Here is a 16,674-nt window from a genome sequence, read left to right on the forward strand (position 1 = left end):
ATACTTAGACTGATTGCAACAATACTCAAACGTGTGACGGTTTGCTGTTAAGTGACACTAATTATATCCGGGGACAAAGTGTGGAAGTTACCCCGTCACGATCATACCTAATTTTTCTAAGAAGTTAACTAATTTGTCTAACTTTCAATTGTAAAGCTGATAGTTTGTTTTTAAAGAAACAGTTTAAAGCAGTGGTTACAGGATTGCCTGGCGTGGGAATGGAAATGGTTGCATTATTGCTGTAGCCAATGATTTTCTGGGACTGCGACGCATCTTTGGGACAAAGTAAAGATAAACATGGTCTGCTTCGAACTGCACTATCCAACACCAAGAATACATGAATTCTGACAATCAGGCTTCAAAATTGGAGGAATTTTATTCTTGGTGTTCAAATCTCTCACCAACTTTATCCAAGTACATGGTGCAGAAATGAATTCTCTTGCTCCGCATCAAATTAACAGAAGAAGTTAATATTGTGTATGTGTGTGTGTGAGAGTTGTGTGGGTAATTGTGTGTGTGATTGTGTGTGCATGTGTGTGTGTGTGTGCGCGTGCAATTGTGTGTGTGTATGTGTGTGTGTGTGTAATTGTGTGTGCGTGTGTGTGTGTGTGTGTGTGTAATTGTGTGTGTGTATGTGTGTAATTGTGTGTGTGTATGTGTGTAATTGTGTGTGCTTGTGTGTGGGTGTCTCTAGGTGTGTATATTACATTTGTGTTTTCATCAGAGAAGTTGGGTTATATTTAGATACTTTGTAACTAGAAGATAAAACTAATATTGGGGGATAAGTAGCTTAAAATGATGTGAGACGTCAAAACCGCCATGATTATTTTTTAATCGTAATATTATGTATTTTGTTGTTTCTCGCAAGCATGATATAAAAGAGCCATAGACTTGGGACCAGTAGGAAGCTGGAGTATAATGTAATACTCCCTCCAGGCTTAAAGATTCCATCTTCCAGATGTGCCTTTGTGAATAATAAACTATCCCATTGCTCCAAGTGTGTAATGTTGTACATCACGAGGCAATGAAATATCTTGTGTATTCTTAGGATATTAATTTATTTTCCTAGGTGAGAATTCGCTGTGGAGCTTGCTAACAAAAATAATTTAGTTTACCGTTTCCTTCCCTCCCCCACCCCAGCCTGCTCAGCCAATCCCTGGTGTGACTGGGCCAGAGCCCTGGGATATAACCGATTCAAAGAAGACCATTTCCCCCAAGAGCAGGGAGGGATAAAACATTTCCTACCATTCCTAGTCAAAGTAGAACAATATATTTATAAAAAGCCTTTATGGCAGGAAGATATTAAATTGAGGTATTGTGGTTCTCGGGTGCCAGCTGACAGGTTTGCATTAACACTTTGGGCATTTGCTCTTCTAGATCGTTAATGGCAAACAGAAAGATATGACAAATGTCTCATATTGACGACTGTAAAGCTCAATGGAATATATATACACACATATAGGATGGCAAAGTGTCAACCTCGTTGTGAAAACCAAAGCAATTCCCTCTGGCCTCAGCAGTGTCACCCAGACCACAACTTATAGACATTAGAAATTTTTTTTCCCCCCAAGTGAAAAACACTGCACCTGAGATGCAAAGTACCTTACTGGGGTGGTGATGGCCTAGTGATATAATCACCAGACTAGAAACTCAGCTAAGGTTGTGGGGGCCCAAGTTCAAATCCTGCCACAGCATCAAAAAAAATCTGAATTAAGAATTCATCAGAGAGTGATCATGCCTAGCAGTTAACTGAATTTTTTTGAGGAGATGACCAGATGTGAAGATGACACTAGTGCAGTTGATGTAGTTTATATGGATTTCAGCAAGGCCTTTGATAAAGAAGACAAATGCACATGAAATACAGTGTAATCTGATAAAGTGGTTGAGTTGTAGGAGAGGATGATAACAGAAGGCTGGTTTAATGACTGGAACATAGTAAGAAGTCTCACAACACCAGGTTAAAGTCCAACCAATTTATTTGATAGTAAACCCACTAGCTTTCAGGGTTTGTCCCTTTGTCAGGTGAGTGGAGAGTTCTGGTCTCAGACAGAGCATATAGCAGCACACACAGTCTACGGAATACCGATTAGAATGTGAGTCTTTATAGCTATTCAAGTCTTAAAGGTGCAGACATGTGAATGGAGATAGCATTAAGCATAGCTTAAAGAGATGTGTATTGTCTCCAGACAGGACAGTAAGTGAGGTTTTGCAAACCCAGGCAAGTCATGGGGGTCACAGATGGTGTGACATGAACCCAAGATCCCAGTTGAGGCCGTCCTCATGTGCGCGGAACTTGACTATCAGTCTCTGCTCAGCGACTCTCCGCTGTCGTGTATCGTGAAGGCCCTGAGAGAACACTCTTGGGTTCATGTCGCACTATCTGTAACCCCTGATGAAGGGGCAAACCACGAAAACTTGTGGGTTTACTATCAAATAAACCTGTTGGACTTTAACCTGGTGTTGTGAGACTTCTTACTGTGTTTACCCAAGTCCAACGCCGGCATCTCCACATAATGACTGGAAGCCAGTATCCAGTGGCATACCACAGAGATCTGTGCTGCGTCCCTTATTATTTGTCATTTATATAAATGGCATAGAAGACAATGTGGGGGGGGATGCTGGATAGGAATAGTAAATTTGAGGATGATGCAAAGATTGGCTGCGAGGTTAACATTGAGGCGGAGTGTCTTGGGCTACAAGAAGATATAGATGGGGTGGTCAAATGGGCAGATAAGTGGCAGATGGAATTTAACCCTGAAAAGTGCGAGGTGATACACTTTGGAAGGAGTAATTTTTCAAGACAGAATTCAATGAATAGCATGTTATTAGGAAGTTCTGTTGAACAAAGGAACCTTGGTGTGTTTGTCCACAGATCTCTAAAAGCGGAAGAGTGTGTTAGTAGTGAAAAATGCATATGGGACACTTGACTTTATCAATCAGAGTATAGATGACCAAAGCAGAGTAGTCATTCTGGAGTTGTATAGAACTTTGGAGAATCCACAGCTAGAGTGCTGTACGCAGTTTTGGTTGCCACATTATTGAAAGGATGAGATTGCATTGGATGGGGTGCAGAGGAGATTCACCAGGATGCTCTGGGATGGAGTGTTTAATTTATGAAGAGTGATTGGATAGGCTTGAGTTGTTTTTGTTGGAGCAGACAAGACTGAGGGGTAACCTGATTGAGGTGTACAAGATTATGAGGGACATGGACAGAGTGGATAAGGAGCAGCTGTTCCCCTTAGTTGGAGAGTCAGTCGCAAGAGGACACAGGTTCAAGGTGAGGGGCAGGAGGATTGGGGGAGATATGAGTAAAAATCTTTTTATCAGAAGGTGGTGACGGTCTGGAACGCACTGCCTGGGAGGACGGTGGAGGCAGGATTCCTCACGTCCTTTAAAAAGTACCTGGATGAGCACCTGGCACGCCATAACATTCAAGGCTATAGGCCAAGTGCTGGTAGATGGGATTAGGTGGGTGGCCAGGTGTTTCCAATGTGTTGGTGTAGACTTGATGGGTTGAAGGGCCTCTCTGCTCTGTGTGTTTCTAAGCTTCTAATTGTAAGCAGGGGGAGGACTCTGTATTTTCTCGTCAATGGCAAACTTTTAAATTTTCATCCAAAGATATTTCTGTGAAGGAGACTCAACCTAAAATATGTGTTTTTAATACTGTATGTATGTTTTTTTCATATAAACCTGAGTTTTTATGCAATAGGAAGCTATGTTAATTAAGTGAGTGTAAAGGGGGTAATGATTAGTCCATTGGGTACACAATTCAAAAGGCATACATTAGAAAATGACAGTGCCTATGCCTAACCTTGGCATGTAGTTGTCTTATAGAAATGGTTGTTCTATGGAGGAAAAGAAGGTCCCATTGAAAGCCTGAAATTGATAAACTATAAATTGCTGTTCCTCCTACATTTATATCTGTTCCTTCAACATTACACATAGCTTCCTAAAAGGACTAGACTAAGAGAGAAATCGGGACTCTCAAAGTGTAATATTCATGCAAATATCTAGCCAATTATAGAATCTCTACAGAGCATAAGAAGCCATTTGGCCCATCGAGTCTGAACCAACTGTCTGATAGAGCATCTTACCCAGATGCTTTTCCCTGGCCTTTCCCCTTAACCCTGCACATTCCCAATGGCTAAAAATCTAACCTACACACCTTGGGACACTAAAGGGCAATTTAGCTTGGCTAATTGACCTAATTCACACATCTCTGGGCTGTGGGAGAAAACCGGAGCACCCGGGGGAAACCCACACAGACACGGGAGAACATGCAAACTCCACACAGACAGTGACCCAAGCTGGGAATCGAACCCAGGTCCTTGGCACTGTGAGGCAGCTGTGCTAACCACTGTGACCATGCTGCCCAAGTCAAGTCATTGAATATTTCTTGGCTCATTGTCTGAAGAAACAGAATTAATTATGAGGTTAAGAATTTTTTTTCTTGATCATAAATATTGCTAGTCATCAAAAGGTTAATCCCATTGGAAAGAACATTAATGGACAATGAATGAACCATTTAATCATTCATCTTCATGCCATTGTGTTGAATTTATAGTTATTAAGATGTTGTCTCTGGAAACTATCCCAATAGATTATTGACTGAATGTTGGTTAAGGGACTGACAGATCACAGGCATCACAACTGTAATTAATAATCTGATGTTTTTATTTAATTTTATTGCAGTTTTCCACTCCCCTCAGCTGAAACATGTCAACACTCAATAAGGAAGCAATTTGTTACTTTGCCCGTTTTGGCACTGAGTACTTCAAGATGTAGCGCTGTGTGGAGCAAAGTTTCTGTGATTCTGCCTCCACAGTATAACTCAGATGCAGGGATAGTGGACTGCTTCCCATTGCGTCTGTTTGAGCTTCCTACACAACCTTACTTATGACCACAAACAGAAAATGCTGGAAAATCTCACCCTTGACGGGTCATCCAGACTCGAAATGTTGGCTCTATTCTCTCTCCACAGATGCTGTCAGACCTGCTGAGATTTTCCAGCATTTTCTGTTTTTGTTTCAGATTCCAGCATCTGCAGTATTTTGCCATACTTTAACCTCCCTGAATAAGATGAACAATTTACTGGCAGTTAGTTGCACGTTATGTGGGTCACACATTGGGCAAATACATTGGGTGGCACGATGGCACAGTGGTTAACACTGCTGCTTCACAGTGCCATGACCCGGGTTCAATTCCAGCCTCGGGTGACACTGTGTGGAGTTTGCACATTCGCCCCATGTCTGCGTGGGTTTCCTAAGGGTGTACCAGTTTCCTCCTACAGTCCAAAAATATGCGGTTTAGGTTGATTGGCCATGCTAAATTGCCCCATATTGTCAGGAAAATGGCAGGGTAAAAATGTAGAGTTACGAGGATAGGGTTGGGGTGGGATTATTGCCAGTGCAGACTTGATGGGCCGAGCACTGCACTGTAGGGATTTTATGATTGTACTTATATATTTGGGATCTGATTTCAGGATAGTTAAAGCTCAGATTTATTTTTTTAATTGCCATATACATTGGCTTCTCTTTGCCTTTGAGAAAATGAATAGTTGTGAAAGGCTGCTTCAAGTTTGGGGCTTGGTGGGCTAAAATGTTTGGACTTGCCAAAAGCATTTGACTGATAGAAGTTCCCAAATCTCTTGTTTTGTGATATCCACTTGCTATGATACCCTACCATCCAGCATTAGTCTAGAACTTCCGAGTGACATAAAAGTATAAAACTGTTGTCTAAACTTGCTTCCTTAATGATAAAACAATATAAAACTTCCTCTATGTCACATACGGCCGAGCTTGATGTGGGCATGTTTCCCCACAGGGTGGGGGCAGGAAGAGGGTGTGGAGCTAGTGGGCATATCCCAGCCCCTGGCAACCCACCTTCATATTCATAGAATCCCTACCATGCAGCCCATTGATTTGATTTGATTTATTATTGACACATGTATTAGTATACAGTGAAAAGTACTGTTTCTTGCGCACTATACAGACAAAGCATAGAGAAGGAAAGGGGAGTGTGAAGAATGTAGTGTTATAGTCATGGCTAGGGTGTAGAGAAAGATCAACTTAATGTGAGGTAGATCCACTCAAAAGTCTGATGGTAGCAGGGAAAAAGCTGTTTTTGAGTCAGTTGGTACATGACCTCAGACTCCTGTATCTTTTTCCCGATGGAAGAAGGTGAAAGAGAGAATATCCGGGGTACGTGGGATCTTTGGTTATGCTGGTTGTTTTTCCTAGGCAGTGGGAAGTGTAGACAGTGTCAGTGGATGGGAGGCTGGTTTGCACGATGGACTAGGCTTCTTTCACGATCCTGTGTAGTTTCTTGCGATCTTGGAGAGAGCAGGAGCCATACTGAACTGTGATACAAGAAGAAAGAATGCTTCTACGCTACGAGCCTTCTACGAGTTTACATTGACAACAATCCCACCCGGACCCTATCCCCGTAACCCCACTTATTTATCCTGCTAATCCCCCTGACACTAAGAGGCAATTTAGCATGGTCAATCAATCTAATCTTTGGAATGTGGAAGAAACTGGAGCACCAGGAGAAAGCCCACGCAGAGACAGGTAGAACGCACAAACTCCATACAAATGGTCACCTGAGGTTGGAATTGAACCCAAGTCCCTGATGCTACCCACTGTGCCACCATGCCGCCCATGGTAATACAGGGGGACGCTGAAATTCGCAGCCCACTCACCATATTTAAATGTATAATCAAAGGTCAATCAGGTTTGCTATTGAGGTGGTTAATACGCTGCCCATCCCATAAAACGTTTAGCATGGGCAACTGGGCTGGAACGCACTGCCCAACTGTTTTTTAATTCAATGCTTGAAAGGAGAAAGGAAGGGAGGCTGATGCTCTTGGGGAGCCATTTTGGGATAATCCCCATTAGGTCAATTCTCCTCCCACCTACTACCTTCCTATTTGCTGTCTCCCTTAAATCCGCCACTGCCCCCAGTCTTATTGAGCTGTCCCTGCCCAAGACTCTGGACTTACCACTTCTGGGGATACATGGGCATTGACCATGGGTGGAACAATAGCTAGCACTGTGGCCACACTGTCAGTGTGGAGTTTGCACATTCTCCCCGTGTCTGCATGGGTTTCCTTCAGTACTCCAGTTTCCTCCTACAGTCCAAAGATGTGAGGGTTAGGTTGATTGGCCATGATAAATTACCCCTTAGTGTCAGGAGGATTAGCAGGGTAAATATGTGGGGTTACAGGAACAGGGCCTGGGTGGGATTTTGGTGGGTGCAGATTTGATGGGCCAAATTGCCTCCTTCAGATCTGTAGGATTCTATGATTCCATGATCTTCCCCTTCTCCTGTAGTCAGCTGCCACTGGCACCTACCTGGCGCTGCCGAGACTGATGAAATTAAGGGTGGAAGTCCCACTCGGTACTCATCAACTTATTGGTCTGTGTGGAGATCTACCCCAACATAGTTTCCGGAGGGTGTGTGCCATCTGCACGGCCCCACACTCCCACCATCCACTGCATTATTCAACTCACAGCTTTTCTTGTGCCTGCGAAGAACAGGACTCAGAGAGAGCTGTCCTCTATAAAAGTGCAGCAATATCTGATAAATAGTTTTCAACACCAACCATTTGGTGACTATTACTAAAAACACAAATCTATCAAATTGAATGCAATGTTACCACGAGAATATTAGCTTGTGCTCTTGCTGATGCTGTCACCAAAATTACCCCCTGCCTGCAGCTAGTGTGAACCTTAAGAGCCCGCTCTGTTGGTTTGGTGTGACAGGGTAAGGTTATGTATGCATGAAATTCCAATAATAATCTGAATTATTAAAAGGTCAACGAATATTGAGAAGAGCTACATAGAAATTACCAAATGGCTCTTTTGAGAATCCTCCCTATTCCAATCTGCTCTTGTTACTGCGCCAACCTTTTCTTTGGACCTTAAAGTTCATTATATTACAGTCACCATCCCCAAGGTGCTCATCCACATGTAACTCATTGTCCTATTTTGTACCTTTAATGAAATCTAACATCACCTCTCCTTTTATACATGTACAAAAATATTGACTGAGGAAGCAGTCTGAAACACAATTTAATTCCCTCTCCTCCTTCTCCACGTGCTGGAACAAGGTTGTTATTTCTATCCGACTCGCTGACCTATCCACAGATTTTCTTGTTGCATTTCGCCCCCCTAAACACAGCAATCACCTTCCTCCAAATTCATACAAGTTTTAGGTGCAAAAATGGTTTCTATTCACAACCGGCGTTCTGGGCGATACAGTGGCACAGTGATTTGCACTGCTGCCTCACAGTGCCAGGGACCCATGTTCAATTCCAACCTTGGGTGACTGTGTTTGTATGGAGTCTGCACATTCTCCCCGTGTTTGCATAGGTTTCCTCTGATGCTCCGGTTTCCTCCCCCAGTATAAAGACGAGCAGGATAGGTGGATTGGCCATGGTTAAGTGCCCCTTAGTGTCCAAAGATGTGCAGGTTAGGTGGATTGGCCATGGGAAATTTTCCCTTTGAAGACAAGATGGAGAGCAAGATTGGAGAAGTGGAGAAGTAGGAGTAAGAATGAAAAAGGTTGCTTTTCCGAGGTGTAGTCAGGGACAATGGATGCAACAGTTCCATGTAATGATATGGATGTTCCTGGACTCTGGGTTGATAACTATAATGCTAATGAAATTCCTGTAAATGCAGGCACGTATTGGTTAAAGGAAGCCGGGGCCACACAACTTCAAGAGTGAGAAACAGGTGAGTAGAATTGAGTAAGAGGTAGAGCTGTCACCAGCTCGCTATCATCAATCACTCAATGCCAAGATAAGCAATAGTTGTCAAAGTGTCTGATTTGACGGCTTGTGTACACATCAAATGTTGAAGAGTAAGGAAGTTGCTTTGTACAAGTGCTTTTTAAAAAATTTTGTTTATTTTATTCGCATTTTTAAAAAAGTTACCAAGAAGGTATCTCCTTGACGGAGTGCCCCTCACAATTCCTTACCTATCACTGTCACCACGTGCTCCTCAGAAAGTCGACAACCATTGAATTGGTGTCCAAGTCAGAAACACACCCGTCACCCAGAAATGGACGGGAAACCAGCTGCCTCCACACTGCTGGCACCTGCTTTAAATAAAATCAATGACTGAGCTTCCCCAGCCCTCTGGGGTGGAGAATTCCAAAAGTTCACAACCCTCTGTGCAAAGAAATTTCTCCTCATCTCGCTCCTAAGTGGCTTCCCTCTTATTTCGAAACTGTGCCCCCGGTTCTAAACTCCCCAACCAAGTGAAAAACTTTGTCTATATTTACTCTGTCTACTCCTTTAAGCAGGATATATCAGCCAAGATTCCTATTTGTGATTACAGTCCAGCAAGCTGGATTCTTTGTTTCATAGCTTCATGCACGTTTTATTTTCTGCTTTGGTTTATTTTGAAAAGTTTGTTTATTAGTCACAAGTCGGCTTACGTTAACACTACAATGAAGTTACTGTCAAAATCCCCTAGTTGCCACACTCCGGCGCCAGGTCGGATACACTGAGGGAGAATTCAGCATGGCCAATATACCTAACCAACACATCTTTCGGACTGTGGGAGGAAACCGGAGCACCCGGAGGGAACCCACGCATACACAGGGAGAAAGTGCAGACTCCGCACAGACAGTGACCTGAGGCTGTAATTAAAGCCCGGTCCCTGGCGCTGTGAGGCTAACCACCGTGCCACCATGGGGAAGTGTTGGATGGATTCACAGGTTAATCATCAAGCTGTTGATCCGCATCACGAACGCTCTTTTTGTAACCAACCTGGAGTTGGACTTGAACCCAGAGCATCAGACTCAGAGGCAGGGTGCTACCTACCGAGCCACAAGGCCTTCAAGTTAAGCGATGGTGCCTTGTGTTGAGGAAATCAGGTGGCACAGGGTGGCAGGGAAAAGTCGGGCAGATTTAAAAAGATGTTGTGGTGGGGACATGAAGAAAAGGTGTTTGATTTTCTTGTTGGGAGAAATAAATCTAAATGGTTACACGACCTCAACACTGCTGTGGTGTATTTCAGTAAATTACAACCCTTCTAGTTGAACACTGCTTTGTGTGAGGGAGGAGTCGGGGTGTGTGGGGGGGGGGGTGGTTCCTTACCTTACCTTCCTCGCATAAGCCTTAAAAAGTTATATGAACTTCAGACCAGTTGTGTCAATGAAGTTTTAAGTGGCAAAGTGAATCCAGTAGGCGAACAAACATCTGTGTAAACTTTGTATGCACCATTACTTCCTTTATAGCAGCTTAGACAGGCAAGCCATACATGAGTGAACGGAGTGCTATGTGATTAAATTAACCAGCTCCTAATGCATGATGAACTACATTTCAGCTGTAAATCCACTGGAAGACCTAATTAGCAAAAGAACAAAGGATACTTGATGATATGGATGACAGCAGGCTACACTCTTCGAAGTATAATATTTAATAGTAAACGGGCAATGAGTTTTAATCTGTTCTTCTGAGTGGTTGATTTATTTTCCAATGGTACTTGAGGAACAATATGTGCACTATTTAACAGCACAAGTATCGAAATTAATATAGCCTCTCTATAACATATCACTGTTAATATGCTTTAAGAATCGGGTCAGTGATTTTTAACTCAATGTAAAAGAAATTTTGATTTTGTGTGTGTGTGTGTGTGTGTGTGTGTGTGTGTGTGTGTGTGTGTGTGTGTGTGTGTGTGTGTGTGTGTGTGTGTGTGTGTGTGTGTTTCCTCTCCCCTCCCATTAGGCTTTTATATCTTTTAATGGCAGCTTTTAATGATGTCTGATATGAGAAACTTGAATCAAAACAAAATAATTTTGTGCAAGTGGGAAGTTACCTTCCTGATTAGAAAATCTCTTGACTAGTTCTCCGCAATCTGTTGCTAAGAGACCACAAAACTAATTCACTTCCCATCAAAACAGGTGTCTGCTCGCAAAATGCACCCTTACATTAATCTACTCATATATGAAGATGTTACATCCAATGAACGTTATTGCCGTCACATTATATTTTCTCTGTCACACCATTTTTCTTTCACTCTTTTTTCCCGTCACACACTTATATGTACAAATGACTTGCAATTAATTCACTTAAATTACATATTCAGTGAGGGGAAAACGTATCAAATCGAATGCAAAGAAGACAAATCAATAATGTTTCAATAAAGATCTTGTGATGGAATCTGTAGTTTCAAAGCTCGTATTTCTTAAGGCAGACCCAAACTGAGAAGAGAAACAGGAAAGGAAAACTGAGAAAAGCTTCCAAATTTCTAGGAGAACAAAGACTTAAATTGAGATTGGAAAACAAAACTTCCTGTTGAAGCTATATAAAAGGGGACCAGGCCAACTGGGCTCAGTAGACGATAAGTCCAATGGTGCGGTACAGGCAGGCTGAAGAAGAGGTTCGATCCAGGAGCAAAAAAATAAGCAAGTAGAGTTGATGCAGTTGCTTCTATTACTAGAAGATAGCAATGGCAGATCAACGCTATCTAGACTGAGATAAGCAGAATTGAGGAACCTCTGCAGATGTGTGCCATTTTTGCTGAATACCCTGTATGTGGATCACAGGTTGGCTGTCAGCTGAGGATTAGGTTAAAACCTAAAAGAAGAGGAACTGAAATTCTTCTGTGGAAGTCAAAGTTCTGAAGGACATTGCAATTGACTTTGATGACATATATTCCTAGTGGACCTTTCAGCTGATTTGTTAGACCTTAGATATATCTGCCATTTAATCATAGAATTCCTACAGTGCAGAAGGAGGCCGTTCAGCCCATCAAATCCACACTGACTCTCTGAAAGAGCATCTCATTTAGGCCCCCTCGTGCCCTCTGTCCATAACCCTGTACATTTACCTCACTAATTCCCTTAACCTACACATCTTTGGACACTATAGGTCAACTCAGCATGGCCGATCCACTTAACCTGCACATCTTTGGAGTGTGGGAGGTAACTGGAGCACCCAGAGGAAACCCACGTAGACGCAGGGAGAACGTACAAATCGCACACAATTTATAGTTTATAATCAAGCGCAACTTACTTGTTAAATCATGTTTAACTTGCATTGATTTTGGATTTTAGAGTATAGGTGATTACCCAGGAAATATTTGCTTTGTTTGATTCTTGCATGGCAAAATAAATCTTTTGTTTAAACCACGGAATCTTTTGGCTTAATTCTTTCAGTGAATAGATTAGATTTCACATCTCCTCTTTTCTTAAAGTCCCTGGTCTCGGCTACGATCATAACAATGTAAGGGCATTTGAAAACTGTGTGCAAATAAAAAGGGCCATAAATCAAATGAGGTAAAATATATTCTGGATATCTTTCAGCCTGCACCCTCATTTTGCGACTAAGCTGAGCACTTTCTATGGAAATGAGGTTTGCACCATACATGATAAACAAAATGCAACATATGTCATGAAACTTATCTATGAAATAGCATTCGCAGTGGCCGAGATACCTGTAATAATATTTTTGCTTCGAGCTCTGAGTGAAAGCCTGCATCTGGGATTCATGCAAGTTCTAAGACTTACTATCAGATAAGGAGATGCAGCAGGGCAGCAAACTGCACCCCGCGAGACTCAGCCGTGCCCGTAATTTATACAATACTTTTTATTGTGGATAGCCTGATTCATACTGTGTCAGGGTCTGCCGTTTTTAATTGTCAAATGCTGACCGGTTCACATAATTTAATTGCCAAAAAAAAAGGAAAATCTGCTTGGGCAAATTGAAGAGGGCTAAATCCCAGATAGTCTGGGAATGTAGCTCGGTGCTTTCTGCGAAGGATGATATTGGAAGGTTAAGTCACACAGTCGGGCGACTTCTAACCTATGACCTCTATCTGATCATATTTTTTGGCAAAGCAATACAAATTTAATCCCACTCTCCCACTCTTCCTCAATAGCCTTACTTATTTCTCTGACTCAGATATTCACCCCCTCCGATTTATTAAATAAGAACTCTTCTATTTTGATTCACAGGCAGGCATCATAGAATTCCTGCAGTACAGATGGAGGCCTTTCTGCCCATCGAGGCTGTACCGACCACTATCCCACCCAGGCCCTATTCCCATAAACCCACACATTTACCCTGTTAATCCTCAGCTATTTACCATTTATATAGATGATCTGGAGGAGGGAACCGAGTGTAGGGTGTCGAAATTTGCTGATGACACCAAAATTGGTGGAAAGGCAAATTGTGCGGAAGGTGGGGAGAGTCTGCAGAGGGATCTAGATAGGCTGGGCGAATGGGCCAGGAAATGGCAAATGGAATTTAATGTTGGCAAGTGCGAGGTGGTCCACTTTGGTAGGAATAATAGTAGGAAGGACTATTACTTACATGGAGAAAAACTGCAGCAGGCGACGGTGCAGAGGGACCTCGGGGTCCTTGTGCATGAGTCGCAAAAACCCAGCTTGCAGGTGCAGCAGGTGGTCAGGAAGGCGAACGGGATGCTGGCCTTCATCGTGAGGGGGATTGAATATAAAAGTAGGGAGGTCTTGCTGCGGCTGTATAGGGCATTGGTGAGGCCGCAGCTGGAGTACTGTGTGCAGTTTTGGGCACCGTACTTACGCAAGGATATTTTGGCCTTGGAGGGAGTGCAGAGGAGGTTTACTAGGCTGATGCCGGAGTTGAGGGGATTGAGCTATGAGGAGAGGCTGAATAAATTAGGCTTGTACTCGTTAGAGTTTAGAAGAATGAGGGGAGATCTCATTGAGACGTACAAGATGATGAATGGGATGGATAGGATAGAGGTGGAGAGACTCTTCCCGCTCAGAAAGGACAGTAGGACTAGGGAGCACAGCCTCAAGATAAAGGGGGGGCGGTTTAGAACGGAGTTGAGGAGGAACTTCTTCACTCAAAGGGTGGTGAATCTCTGGAATTCTCTGCCCGTTGAAGTGGTGGAGGCTACCTTGCTAAATATTTTTAAGACGCGGGTTGATGGGTTTTTGATAAGAGAGGGGATTAAGGGTTATGGGGAGCGGGCGGGAATGTGGAACTGAGCCACGACAGATCAGCCATGATCTTATTGAATGGTGGGGCAGGCTCGAAGGGCTAGTTGGCCTACTCCTGCTCCTATTTCTTATGTTCTTATGTTCTAATCCCCCCTAGAGTCAATTTAACATGGCCAATCAACCAAACCCGCACATCTTTGGACTGTGGGAGGAAACTGGAGCGCCCAGAGGAAACTCATACAGACACGAGGAGAATGCGCAAACTCCACACAGACAGTGACCCAAGGCCGGAACTGAACCCGGGTTCCTGGTGCAGTGAGGCAGTAGTGCTAATCACTGTGCCGCCCATTACTTCGGCACTCTCACATCATGGAGCTGCACCTACCCTGGATAATTGGACATTTCAGTTCATATTGACGGCGATTCTATTGCATATTTATTGCAGGCCAGTTAAAAACTCACACTGCCACTCGTGAAGACGGGTCACATGTTTGAAACGGTAGGGGCGGTTTTACTCGCTCATCACGCTGCTTGGTGGGCATGGCAACCAGTAAGTTCACAAGAGAGACATCACGCCTGGTTTCTGGCCTTTGGCGATGATACCAGGCCCGGATTGCCGACAAGATCCGCCCTGTGCCCGGAAAGGGAGCAAGGCTGATTTGAATATTTAAATCTTAATTTAAATATTATTAATAAGCCTGGGACAAAATACTCATTTGTCTTGATGGCCTCACAGGTGAAGGCCCTCACTGGCGAGGATCACATACAGTACCCAGCAACAGAAACCAGATGTTCCTTGAGGTCATTGAGGCCCCCCAGGTAGTCGGGGCCGGGGGAAGGTGGGGGCGGAGCCTCCGTTCCACTCTTGTCACTTTGAATACTGATTGGCATCAACTATTTCCAGATGTGGCCAGACAATTCTACAATATGCCTGCCCTTGTTGGGATGTTGCCTCACTGGGATTAGGTTTTCCCATTTTCGCTGGGTTAATTCCATGTTGGATCTTCTGCACAGATTCCTCCTTTTGGCTGTTCCCCAGGTATGCTCACAGCTGAATCAGGATGTACTGGATATAAATGTTCTTCTACCAAGATCTGACAACGTTCTCCCAATTCATGTCTTCCACAAGCAACAGCACTCTGGCCTTCACTGTCTTCTCCACACACAAGTCTTCAACCTTTCAATAAGATGTTACGCAATGATCACCGAAAGCAGTTGAGGCCAAAACATGATATGTTTTTAAGAAGAAGTTAGATATGTTTGTTGGGGCGAATGGGATCAAAGGAAATGGCGGGTAAGGCAGGGTCAGGCTATTCAGTTAGATGATCAACCATGATCATAATGAATGGTGGGAATGGGCTTGAAGGGCCAAATGGCCTACATCTGCTTCTATTTTCTATGTAGCTCCAGCTCTAATTGTTTTGTCTTATAAATCAATTGTTGTAACATACATAGTAAACAAAATTACTATGATGTGGAGATGTCAGCGTTGGATTGGTGTGGGCACAATAAGGGGTCTCACAATGCCAGGTTAAAGTCCAACAGGTTTATTTGGAATCACAACCTTTCAGAACGCTGCTCTTAATTAGCTGAGTGATGACTTTAATCTGGCGTTGTGAGACATCTCATTAAAGAAAATTGGTGAGACAATATCTATTCTAGTATGCTGGAATTGTACAGGCAGCAGTGCGATGCAAGGATATTGGGAAGGAGAAGGAATTGCCTCACCACGAACATCAATTTTGCGGACAAAGCTGTTCCATAAAAATGAGTACATTTTTTCCTACCTGCCTATTTTATATTTTATTCATGAGCTACTTGTAAACACCAAGGGAAGAATTTATAGCATGTATTGTAGTGGGATCAAAGCAAACTCCAGGTGCCGTAAGTTGAATACTGAGTATACCCATCGATAAATTATTAAGGAATTCATTCCAAAGGGTACATGTCCTGAATCACAGTGTCAATACTCTGGTGTGTAAGAGAGGGCATGTTGCTGCTTAAACCATCTCCAAACATCCGCTTTCCAACACTACGAAGGCAATGTGACAAAAATACTACAGACAATGTGACAAGAATACTACAAAGATGTCCAAGATATTCTGATTCGGGGCTATTGATTCTGCACCGAAGAAAGACTTTACTTGACTTTAGAGTATCTGATTGGACACATGGAAGGAGCTAGCAAGTAAAGTAATCAGAATCAAGACTCCAAATCTGATTTTTACACCAGAGGAAGCATCCTTTCTGAATGTGTCACAGCTTGGTATGGTTCCTGCTCTAAACAAGACAGTAAGAAACTACAAAGGGTCATGAACGTAGCCCAGTCTGTTACGCAAACCAGCCTCCAATCCATTGACTTCATCTACACTTCTTGCTGCCTTGGAAAAGCAGCCAGCATAATCAAGGACCCCACACATCCTGGACATCCTCCTTCCATCGGGAAAAAGGTACAAAAATCGGAGCTCACACACCAACCAATTCAAGAACAGCTTCTTCCCTGCTGCCATCAGACTTTTGAGTGGACCTATCATATATTAAGCTGAACTTTCTCTACACCATAGCTGTGACTGTAACATTACATTCTGCATCCTCTCTTTTCCTTCTCCCCTATGTACTCTATGAATGGTCTGCTTTGTCTGTATAGCGTGCAAGAAATAATACTTTTCTCTGCATACCAATACACGTGACAATAATAAATCAAATCAAAAACCTGCCTATATATGAATCAGAATG

This window comes from Carcharhinus amblyrhynchos, chromosome 27, assembly GCF_965287045.1.
Source record: "Carcharhinus amblyrhynchos chromosome 27, sCarAmb.v2.hapA, whole genome shotgun sequence".
In the NCBI taxonomy this organism is placed as follows: Eukaryota; Metazoa; Chordata; class Chondrichthyes; order Carcharhiniformes; family Carcharhinidae; genus Carcharhinus; species Carcharhinus amblyrhynchos.